Genomic DNA, 12,930 nt, shown 5'->3' with positions numbered 1-12,930 from the left:
TGTCACCTTGTTTAATTTAAACATGCTTTATTTAAGAGCAGATACAGAATTTTGCATGAATTCAAAATCCATCACATTTTCAAAATGTAGAAGTTGATATGGGTGTTTCAAATCCACTTTTTGAGGTAGGGGTGGGAGGTCACATCAGCAAAATTCATGTCTAAGCACACACATGAATATACCAAATGCTGAAAGCTGTCCCCCCCCCCCCCAATGGGGAAAAAAATGAATGAATCACATTTCACCATTTTTGGTAGGCTAATACCAAATTTAAGAATTTGGTGGCAACGTTCCTCAGAGTTCATTGCAACATTCCCAAATGGCTTGTTGTTATGAGATGTGTGTGAGAGATCCATATTTATATCATTCCACATGAGGGAAGCACCTTGGTCTTCTTTCTTGAGTCCACTGGAGCAACCAGGGTAAAGCAGTGGACATGCTGGATTCTTCATTGCACAAAATGCCAGGGGGATAATATTGTTGGCATCCTTCAGTCTCAGGATGCAGGTCAAGTTATGGTCCAAGTCATATTTCTCATAGAGCAATTGACCATCAGCCTTCGGTTGTGTCTCTTTCAAGCTGCTTTGTGGTCCCATGTGCACATAGGAGACAGCTAAATATATTCTGAAGAGCTATTTAGATCATGGGAACATCTTAAAGAAATTACTAATGGGGTAGATAGACTATAGCACACATAGGAAACAGGCCTTCTATATAAGACATGCACTTGCATGAAAACCTCTCTCTTTCTTTACCGACCTATCTAATATGCTGCGTTTTCACAAGTAGACAACAATAAAGTGTATTGATTTTTTTTTTTTACATTTGTCTCTTCTGTGCTGTGATCTTTCACTCCGCCATCAGGGAATGGGAAAGGACAATGGAGAAGCTCTGGCATCCATAAATACCATACTGATGAAGCAGAGATTGGAGTTATCGATTTTCTTTCTCCCTCTGGTTCTGCAATGTGTGGTTCTTGTGTAACCACTTTGCATTTCATTTTCGACTCCTTAATCTTTTATATAAGATAGAGGCACACATGCATAGCCAGATGCCAGTGGAATGCTGAATTTTCAGTATCAGAGGGTTGAGCCATCGATTGTGCCTTTCTAAGCAGAGGATCTCTCGCTAAGAGTGTGCAGAGTGTACTTCACCACTGAAGAACCACAATCAACACTCATATCAGGAATAGTGGGAGCTAAGCATTGGTACCTGGAGTGGGGGAATGGAAAAGCATCAACTCTCAGGAGTACCCTGTGACATGACCTAAGCCTCATGCACCCTAGCTTTGCCCTCAGTGAGTCCTCTCATTCCCTAACAAATCCTACCGGAGGGAATGATTATGGTGTAAATGTCCTGTTGGAATAAAGTGCCCCTTCTGCAATAGTTTGCCATGACATTGTCTCCTTTGTATTTGCAAATGCAGAGCTAGAGATTGTCATATCCCTTTGTGGCAGAATGAATCAGCTCTTTGCTCTTTGAGTCTGACCTTGGAGATAGTCCCAGTGTTCTATTTTGTCTTATCACAGCTCTCCTTTTCTTCGTTCTTGAAAGAGCTGGAGTCCTGAGCCACAGGACAGAAGCTTTCTTGTATCAACACAACTTAAATTATGGGTTTCCTGGCCTTTGCCCTTTAGATTTGATTGCATTCACTGTCGTGGGCAGGAGGTCCTACTGGCTGGCAGCAGGCAAATTGTGACATGTGGAATTTTAATCAGGCATCAGAAGCTAGCACTGGAAAGGAACAGCTCTATGTTCTGATGCAGATCATCTGAGAAAACTCCCCAACTCCATTCCTGTGTACTGCTTATTTAATTATAGTGACAGAGAATGATTATATCTGAATATTCAGTAATTCCAATCCAGTTCGTTTTTTGCTACAAAACTGGGATCACTTTACCAATTTTCAGCTTTGAGAACTTTTTGTTGAAAAGCAGCATATAAATACTGTATAATAATAATAATAATAATAATAATAATAATAATAATAATAATAAAAAATAATTTTGGAAGCAGCTTGTGTATGGGGCCCAATGTTGAGAAGTGTATGTGGGAAACCTATTTGGAGAAAGGAATTGATTAAAAATCTCTGCTTAGCCTTGCAATGCATCTTACCATTCCTCTGAGTGTTACATATGATATGATCCTTTTCCTCCTCACAACAACCCTGTGAGGTAGACTGGCTCAGGGACACTTGAATCCAGATATCTGTCATTCAAGTTCAACACTACTCACTACTTTACACTGTCTGTCACAGGATGACCTTCCTTTGGGGTAAGCCTGCCTCTCTCTCTCTCTGTTTGTAAGTACCTTCACAGTGAGTTTGGTGATTACATAGGATGAGCATTGTGCAGCCATTTGTAAACAGAACATGCTCTAGAAAGTAGATTATTATTATTATTATTATTATTATTATTATTATTATTATTATTATTGATGGTGAAGATGACTGGGCATCATGGGTGAATCTGGGAACTTAACCAGTGCTGTGTTGGCTAAAGAGAGGAGGGAGAGGAATGGAGGGTCATGGTGGTAGGAAAGTACCGTATATACTCACCTATAGGTCAAAAAAATTATGCCTAAAAATGGAGCCTGAGATCCTGGGTCGACTTATACCTGGGTCAATGCAGTGAATGAAGCCGAGTCCTCTGGGAGCTTCTGGGAAGCTTATGGAAACTCAACAGCTGTCTGGTGAAGGGGGGGGGCTGGAAATGGGCTGAGAAGTAGGAAGCAGGTGGAAAAAAGGAGAATTTTTACCAGTACTTACGGTATTTTAGCCTCTTCTCCAGACAGGAAGAGAAGTGAAGGCACTTCTGGGAACTGTAGTCCCAATTTATGTCCCAGTCCCAGTTTATAGCAGCAGTTTATGGGCTGCTGCTATGGAATGCAGCACATACTCCCACAAAGCCTCCCCACAATTCCCAGAAGCCCCTTTGTCTCCCTCCCAGTTTGGAGAAGGGAAATGCCTCCTTTTCTTCTTTTGCTGCTGCCTCTGAACATTCCTGGCAAGTCATTTGCAAAGAATTCCACCCCCCAAGTTTAGGGGTCTGGTTTTTAAAACCCCAGGATGGGATCCTCATTTCCATCTGAAACAAGGTCCCAGGCTGCAGTGCACCAGTGTTTAAGAGTAACACCCATGGAAAGCACTGGGTCTGCTTCTGAGTAAAGAGGGCTGCAACTGTGCGCAGCTCAGTCTTTGTTGCTTGTCTCCCTGTTGTGAACTGAACTTCACACTCCCAATTGCATGTTTTATGTTGCATGTCATATGTAGAGCTTCTGGCTTGACACACCAAGCACCTTAAAGAAGGATTTGACTGATGGTTCTGCTGGTATGTTGTTTACAGGCACAACACTTACTCTGACAGTGTTTACACATAAGTTGTGAAGACCAGAATTTGAAAAGTTAATGAACAAAAATGCATCTTATGATCTTTTATTGTATTTTTAATAAATTAGAAACTGTTCAGTTTTAGGTAACAATTAATGGAAGGTTATTTTTTGGGATCTGGCCTCGGGTAAAATCAGACAAAATTATAGTCAGACCCCCCTAAGTTTAACCCCCAACTTATCTGAGGGTCATAGAAAATTCCATGATTTGGAACTCAAAACCTGCCCTTGACTTATCTGTGAGATAGGCTTATAGGCGAGTGTCTGCGGTAGTTTGTAAGGGATGAAGAGGAGGAGGAAAGCAATATAGAATAATGAATGCATGCTGCAGTAGGATTCTCACAACAGGGCAGCCTGAACTGGATGCAGAATTGAACCGTGTAAGAGAGGAGATGAGTCTATCCACAAGAGCACAACTGTATACATCTGTTTACAGTTCCCACACTGGTTTAGGAGGCTTTATACCTGGGTTAAGGCCCTGATCATTTGCTCTCATTAAAAAATAAACCACAAACTGGTAGATGTGGTCTATCATGATCACATTCTAGCAAAGGCAACTACAATGCTGCTTTTAAGCATTCCACATATATAGGTTTCCCCTATATATTTTTCTGTACTTCTTGTCCTTGTTGAGAGGTAGATGTCACTGTGGAGAGAGACTGGGAGGCTTGGGTTCAAATCCCACCACCGCAACAGGTTTGTTTTGTGACTTTAGTTAAGCCTCTCTCTTTCAGTCTCTCTCTCCCCCCCCCCGCCAATTTATAAAATAACAACCTCCTTCCTTCTGGTGTTGTGAAGGTGAATGCAGAAAAGTTAATGTAGCACTTTGTAAATTAGAAGTACTACATAAATGATAAATCACAACCATGTCGGTGTTTTTTAAACAGCTCCACATCCTCTCTGAAGGTCAGCCCACTTTTCAGGGGTAGCAAAGTGATTTCTCCTTGCACAACTTTGCAATTGCAATCCTTCCAGACATACAAATGAAGTTGCTTTATCCTCAGTGGTCCTCACTAGTCCATCTAGCTCAGTCTTTTAAGAACACAAGAAGAGCCCTGCTGGATCAGGCCAAAGGCCCATCTAGTCCAGCTTCCTGTATCTCACAGTGGCCCACCAAATGCCCAAAGGAGCACACAAGACAACAGACAATCTGTGTCCAGGTGCCCACCCTGCTTCTGGCAATCAGAGGCAGCCTGCCTCTAAAACCAAGAGCTTGCACATACCTACTATGACTTGTAGCCTGTAATGAACTTTTCCTCCAGAAATTTGTCCAGTCCCCTCTTAAAGGCAGCCAGGCAAGATGCCATCACTACTTCCTGTAGCAAAGAGTTCCACAAACTAGTTACACGCTGGGTAAAGAAATATCTTCTTCTGTCTGTCCTAACTCTCCCAACACTCAACTTTCGTGGATGTCCCCTGGTTCTGGTGTTATGTGAGAGGGAAAAGAGTGTCTTTCTATCCACTCCGTCCACCCCCTGCAGGATTTTGTATGTCTCAATCATGTCCCCCCTCAGGTGCCTCTTTTCTAGACTGAAGAGGCCCAAACGCTGTAGCCTTTCCTCATAAGGAAGGTGCCCCAGCCCAGTAATTATTTTGGTTGCTCTCTTTTGCACCTTTTCCATCTCCACTATATCCTTTTTGAGATGCAGCAACCTGGACCAGAACTGCACCTTCTGGCCAACAGTCTTTCTGCACCCTCTGGCAGCAGCTCTGGAGGTTCACCCTGTACACCTGCTCGATGGAAATGTAAAACTTGTTATGAAGTTGGCTTGTTTCTCTGCCACTTTGTCAGCTGTATGGACAGTTCCATCTAAAGCCTTATAGCCCTCAGAGGAGTCATAACTGTCAGAATACCTCATTTACTCAAGCTCTCAGGTTTTATCCAGCTCTCAGCAAGGACAAGAAGTGTAGAAAATTGTATCTAGGGGCCCATTCACAGAAATCCCCTGGAAGAAGAAAAAAGTTGTCATTGTCTATTAACTCCAATGGCAACCTTTCCTCTTGGGCTGAGAGCTAGCAAATGAGGCTCCAACCATACAGCAAGACAGAAACTTGTCAACATGTCTGTGCAGACTCCATGTGGCAGTGTCAGGTTTCCTAAGGGCAGGCAGTAAAACCCACTTTATTTTTGTCATCCAAGAAAAATGCTCCAAATACTTCTAAAGCTAGAAGAAGGTACATTTCCACTGACAATGTAATTGCATCTATTAGATGGAAAGCTCTCTCTTTACTGTTTTATGTACTTGCAAGATGTTTGTGCAAAAGTCAGTGCAAAGATCATATTAATTTTGCTGGCAAACTATAGCCAAATGTGCACCATTTGGACTGGTTCTCATCAAAATACACCCAGGTTTGGAAAGCAGAAGCTGAAACTGGTGGGCATAGAACTCCAAATGAAGAGTGAGCATCCAAAACAAGCCATGCCTTCACAACCTGTCCAAAGGTGGACAGAGAACAGGCCAGCTGGACTTCTGTCTTTTGGAAAGGCATTCCAAAGTCATGGTGTCATGATTTTAAGAGACCCTGTTACCTATGCTCACCTGCCTCACCTCTGGAGGCAAAGGAACACAGAACAGGATCTCCGTTGTTCCCCTGAGTTTTTTGAAAGAATGTTTGGATATAGTACTTGGGCACCTGCTTGCCCATAACACTGACCTGCAACAATCTTTGTCTCTTCCCTGGCTGAAGGATTTCTTGGGGAAGGAGGAATCCAGCTTTGCTTTAAGGATTGGGTCACTTACAATGGCTGGAGAGCAGTTTCTTTGGGTGGAAAGACAAGGCAGGAAAATCTCTGAACATTTCCTTCCCATCCTGACAAATGGTTCCGTGTCAATCTGCATCCCTTCCTGGTCTCTGCAGCTCCAGCCAAAATCTGCCCCTAGTCACAGCATACTTGTACCCAGTAGGCTCAGCCTGAGGCCCCTCCTATCATCTAAGCTCTTCCCCTCCCTGTATTCCCAGTGTAGGTGAGCAGGAGAAGCACATGGCTGGGCACCAGAAAAAGACAAGTCCATAAAACCCGTGTTGCTTTACTCAGTTAGAAGAGGTGCTGCCTGCTCTTTGCTCCTGTGTGCCCACATCATGCCTTTACATTCACAACCAGGAGATCTGCATCAGAAATGTAGGCTTCTGTTATGGTGAGAAAGTTCTGACTGCATTGGTGGTATCACTAGAAAGGGCTCAAAGCTTGTGGTGCCCTATCACTTGACCTAAGCAGACAAATCAAGGGGTACAGTTTGTATACATCATAAATGATCTCACTGCCATTCGATTTTGTATTGGCTGTCAGCCACACTGCTTGCAGTTCTAGCTTCCAGACTAAGGGGAAATAGATTAAAACAAAAACATGAATATCAGACAAGAAACAAACATTCTGCAAGGCTGGGGGGGGGGGGGAAATAATGAGAAAATACAAAGAGAGCCAATTTTGCATCCTGTAAGGGAATGACTCAGGAAGATGTGGGAAATAACAGCATAAATGGGTGGGGGGACTGAGAACTACAGAAAATAACAGGATTGGAGAACTAGGAATGGGTTCTGAGCTGTCTGTGACAGGTCAGGAGAGAGATCTTGGGGTGGTGGTGGTGGGCAGGTCGATGAAAGTGTCGACCCAATGTGCGGCGGCAGTAAAGAAGGCCAATTCTATGCTTGGGATCATTAGAAAAGGTATTGAGACCAATCAGCTAATATTATAATGCTGTTGTACAAATCTATGGTAAGGCCACACCTGGAGTATTGTGTCCAGTTCTGGTCACCACATCTCAAAAAGGACATAGTGGAAATGGAAAGGTGCAAAAGAGTGACTAAGATGATTACTGTGCAGGCGCACCTTCCTTATGAGGAAAGGCTACAGCGTTTGGGCCTCTTCAGTGTAGAAAAGAGATGCCTGAGGGGGGACATGATTGAGACATACAAAATTATGCATGGGAGGGATAAAATGGATAGAGAGATGCTCTTTATCCTCTCACATAACACCAGAACCAGGGGACATCCACTAAAATTGAGTGTTGGGAGGGTTAGGACAGACAAAAGAAAATATTTCTTTATGCAGCGTGTGGTCAGTCTGTGGAACTATTTGCCGCAGGATGTGGTGACAGCATCTGGCCTGGATGCCTTTAAAAGGGGATTGGACAAGTTTCTGGAGGAAAAATCCATTATGGGTTACAAGCCATGATGTGTATGTGCAACCTCCTGATTTTAGAAATGGGCTATGTCAGAATGCCAGATGCAAGGGAGGGCACCAGGATGAGGTCTCTTGTTATCTGGTGTGCTCCCTGGGGCATTTGGTGGGCCACTGTGAGATACAGGAAGCTGGACTGGATGGGCCTAAGGCCTGATCCAGTGGGGCTGTTCTTATGTTCTTAGGCTTAAAAAATGCCAGTATCCAGAGAAGAGCACATGTGATCTTCCATAGCAGAGAATAGGTCACTTGGGGTCATGAGGGCTAGAGGGTCATTCCACTTCCAAAAACTGAACAGTTGTTCTGTACTTGTTACATATGTGCAGCACAGAACATGGAGCAGTCAGGCACTTAAAAGAGAGTAAACAATTCAATCTTTGCACGCACCCTTCTGGCTTCACAGCACTAAGAAGACCCAACATTATGGATGTCATATAAGCTAAGGAAGAAGTAGGGCGCTGCTTCATTCATGTAAATTTCATGTAAATTTCTGTTCAGTCAAGTAGCACCAACTTTCAAGTGTTCCAGTCCAACCAGCAAGAAAGCACTACCACAAAGCCGGGCACCAGGAGGAGAAAAAAAAAGCAGAGAATAGTTCAACCATATGAAAAGAACACACTTGTTCCCTCTTTATAACAAACAAGAGAGATGCAGCATTATTTTTTGTTCTTTATTCCCTTGAGGATGCATAGGGGGTGTGAGGCTTGCACAAGGAACTCAGTACAGAAAGATATTTGGTTAGAGCCAAAGGATCAAAGGTGGCAGGGAAATAGCCACCATCTAATCCACATTCTGTAGAATAGTGGCTAGCCCAGAAACTGTAGAAAGCTCACCATCAGAGCCTGATCATAATAATCCCCTGTTGGGTTAGGAATCAAGAATGTGCTGTCCTATAACATGAAGGTCTCATTGTTATTGATCATGAGCATCAGCTATGGCATTTCCTATGAATTAAGTAATCCAGGGTGACAACAGATCCCATAAATTAATTGCACACTGAATGAATAAGTGTTCATGTTTGTCCTGAATGGCCCTGGGGTCTAATGTTTCAAGAGAGAATCATTTTTCTTTCTTGTACATAAGGCTCAACCATATGCCCCTTCCATCTTTTTTTTTCTTCCCATAAGCTTTAAAAGCCTTTCAAATCCTTTCTTCCTAAGGAAGATTCTTCACACCTTTAGTCACATCAGGCCAAAGCTGGCCAAAGTAACTGTGTTGTTACTATAAGCAGAAAAGCAAAAGCTGTTCAGCAAATCAGAAGCTGTTGTATTGTAGTGGCTAAGAGACTGAGCTGTAACCCTGGACCTCTCTGTTCAAATCTCTCCTCTGCCATAAGCACACCAGAGGTTACAAAATGTTTCCTCTCAGTCTCAGATCCCCAGTTAAAAATATGGAGATAATAATATTCCCAGATTGTTGTAAGTACTACATTAAGAGAATACATGCAAAGTGCTTTGTATACTCTGAAACCATTATTTATTATTGGTATTAATGTAATTTATCCTGCTCATTTAATAGCTGTGCTTGCTAAATCCTATAACCTAGGCAACTCTGTAGGTTTCCTATGAGAGCCTCAGGGCACAAACCTAACCAGGTCTACTCAGAAGTCCTATTTTGTTCAGTGGGGCTTACCCTCAGGAAAGTGTGGTTAGGATTGCAGCCTCAATCTAAGAATTATTCAAAGTTAGGAAGCAAAGATACTTTTGCTGCAATTGAAAAATTCAAATGGTTCAGCTGAAATTAACATAGAAGGGTATTAGAAAATCTTCAGAGTTATTTCACAGAAGAATTAAAGATCCAAAAGAGAAGTGATGCTCCCCCCTCCCCATTTACTAGTATCTTTTGGAAGGGATCATCACAGGTATCTCTACACAGTCACATGATACTGTAATATTGCAACAATATATAGCAGATATCGTGGGGGTTGATTCCCAGATACATGCAGGCCTGCATTCCTGTGTCAGGCTGTGTTTTTGATGTGGGTGTAGTAGTGGCTGTAGCACTGGATGTGTTCCATCCTGAACAATCAGGATGGAACAAATCCACATCAGCACACATCAGGGAGCCACTCTCTCCGCATCCATTTCTCAATTGATGTATCAGTGTGTCACAAACACACCCCCATGTGGCAAAACTGAGATTCAGCCAGGTTATCGGCAGCATTAGTTTTCAGGCGTTGCACTTCATACAGTCCAATCTCCATTTCCTCTCACCAAGGCACATTTCTGAAGAGGGGCAGTACAGGGAAATGATAACTGCTGAGACACTTCCTTGACAAAAGGGTTCATATAAACTCACCCTCCCGGACAGGATGTGGTGGAACTAAATGCAGGAAGACCAGATCAGCAAAAGCACTATTACAGTACTTAATACATTGCATTTCTGGGATGGGTTACACAATTGCCTTGTGAGATCATCTTTATCCACTGCTTTAGAAATGGAGAGATTAGTGGGGAAGTGAAAGAGGAGAAGATCTAGGAAAGACACAGAGTTTTGATACCTCCGTGATGCTCCTTCCATTTTGGCACAAATTCATACCTGATTGTGTGTTTATTAGCAGTCTGCCGGCAGTGGATGTCTTGGCCTGTGATACAGAGAGACAAGAGTGAAAGTCATTTCACATTTGCAGATGCTAGGGGAAGAGATTCCTGCCACCTCCCTTCCTCCTGCTTGAAACAACAACATACAGTGCAAACATGAAGGCTCTATCTTTTGAGGAAATGCTTGTTTCCTTCATTAGAACAAATCCTTTTTCAAAAATTCAGATTTTCAGATTGTTTGCCCTCTCGACTGCCTGAGACTCCATGAGGTGCTCAACAGTCTGCTCCTCTCCCCATTTCTCTCTTGTCTTCCTTTGCTAGCAGCTGCCACCCACTCACAGTTAACTTCATGGTGTATTTTTCTTCATTTTCCTCTCACTTTCATCTTCTCCAATTGCTGAGCTTTTAAACATGAGCCATATGGCTACCAGCTTCTCTTGCAAAGTTTTCTTATTTCCCAGATAATGTGATTATTCATAACATGGTGAAGAGATGAAAAAGTACAGGTGTATTGAGAATTGCATGGGAGATGAGGGAAGAGAATGTTATTGGGTTGGGGAGGGGCTGAAAGAGAATGCTATTTATCACAAAGAAATGCTGCTATACATGAGTAATGGCACAATCCTATCCTGCACTGGTGCCCAGGACTGCTGATCAGGGCCTAGCAGAGCGGGGTAAAGGGGGTAATTTGTACCCAGGCCCAGGGTCAGAAAGGGGGCCCAGGAGTCAAAGGAGGGGGCCCAGAAAGTTCCTGGGATCTTACATTTTCCTATCTCACCTGAATTTGCTGCTTGCGCATGATGCTGGAGGCACAACCGCAGTCATGCAGTGGCAACTGCAGCTGCAAGCCATACACACTGGGCCCAGGAACTAATCCATGATCCTCCTTAACACAGTATGAAATCTGGGAAGGAACAGGTCTGCTACTGTAGCTCTTTGACTAGTGGATCCCATAACCATGAAGGAGTGTATAGGAGCTCAGGGACCCAGCTGTGGGGCTACAAGTACTGCAGAAGTTCATTTTGGTGCACACAGCACACTGTCCATTCTAGTGTGAACCCAGATATGAAGATGCTAATTTTCTGCAATGGTTTTTCTATATTTCAAAGATTTTAAAGAGACTTAGGAGTGTGTTTGGTTTTCCATATTACTTTATCTATTCTAGCTGCTGGCACAGCATGGTCAAGTAGACCTGGGCTCTACATCAAGAAGCCTGGTAGACCTGGGCTCAAAAGACTATTCTGGCTGTCAGCACCTTCACCCTGCCCTATTTTGCCCTGCCCTTCTACCTACCCCCATTGCCCCCCTTCCTCTTTGGGAAGGGGCCCAAAAGAAACTTAGTACCCCCTGATAAAATTCCTCTCAGAGGCTCTGCTGCTGATGCAACATCCACTGCATTCAGGTAATGTTACTTACCTCTCTGGCCACTGCCTGGTCCCATATGGGCCTACTGGAGTATTGTGTCCACTTCTGGTTGCCACATCTTAAAAAGGATATAGTGGAAAGGAAAGGAAAAGGTGCAGAAAAGAGCAACCAAAATTATTACTGGGCTGGGACACCTCCCTTATGAGGAAAGGCTACAGCATTTGGGGCTCCTCAGTCTAGAAAAGAGGTGCCTGAGGGGAGACATGATTGAGACATACAAAATTATGCAGGAGATGGATAGAGTGGATAGGGAGACGCTCTTTTCCTACTCACATAACACCAGAGCTAGGGGACATCTACTAAAGTTGAGAGTCGGAAGAGTTAGGACAGAAAAAAAGAAAATATTTCTTTACCCAGCACGTAATTAGTCTGTGGAACACCTTGCCACAGGAAGTAGTGATAGCATCTTGCCTAGATGCCTTTAAGAGAGGATTGGACAAATTTCTGGAGGAAAAGTTCATCAAGGGTTAAAAGTCATGGTAGGTATGTGCAAGCTCCTGGTTTTAGAGGTAGGCTGCCTCTGATGGCAGATGCAGAGGAGGGCACAAGGATGCAGGTTATGTCTGTTGTCTTGTGTGCTACCTGGGGCATTTGGTGGGCCACTGTGAGATACGGGAAGCTGGACTAGATAGGCCTTTGGCCTGATCCAGCAGGGCTCTTCTTTTGTTCTTACTCAGAACTACGCCAGCTGCTTTGCTTTCATAGATCTGCTATACAGAAGGGGATGTCTCAGGCTTGGATAAGAATCAGTGGCTGCCAGCGCCATTGAAATCTGTGATGGACCTACCCTCATGGTGCCCTGGGGCAAAGGTCCGCGATGCCATCCCCCCATGTAATGCCGCCCCCCAGGAGCCTTGCGTGACTCCAGGGCTGACTAGGGAAATGTTCTGAGGTTTCCCTGTGATCTTAAACTGCACTTCCAGAAAACTGGAACTACAGTTTCCAATTGCATTGGGAGCCTCAGTAAGGCTTCCCGCACAGTCCTAGACTTGCGCCCATTTGCCCAGCGCAGGTCCACTGCTGACTGAGATCCACCCCAAACCTGCACCTGTCCCAATCCAACGTGCCCCTGGCTTGATTGCATGATCTGGCCCAACCACCAGCAAAATCGTGGCGGTGGCTGGTCTGCAGCACATTGTTGGCAGAGCGCAGCCTTCCTACATTATTATTAGCAATATTCCTATATTATACTCATCAGGACTTAGGATTGTATTGTTTTTTCAAGAGAAGCAAAAAGACATCTTTTTTAAAAACTAAGTATTTTTATAGCATGCGACACGTACAGTGTTTTTAAGGGCTGCCTTTTCCTTTCGTCCTTTAAAAGTAATATTTATACCCCAGCTTTCTCTTTTACCGATCCTCTTTTACCGATTTTGCAGTGTTTTCCATTCAGGTCTT

Source organism: Tiliqua scincoides, chromosome 1 (assembly GCF_035046505.1).
Source record: "Tiliqua scincoides isolate rTilSci1 chromosome 1, rTilSci1.hap2, whole genome shotgun sequence".
Classification (NCBI taxonomy): Eukaryota; Metazoa; Chordata; class Lepidosauria; order Squamata; family Scincidae; genus Tiliqua; species Tiliqua scincoides.
Note: the sequence above shows the minus strand (reverse complement) of the source record.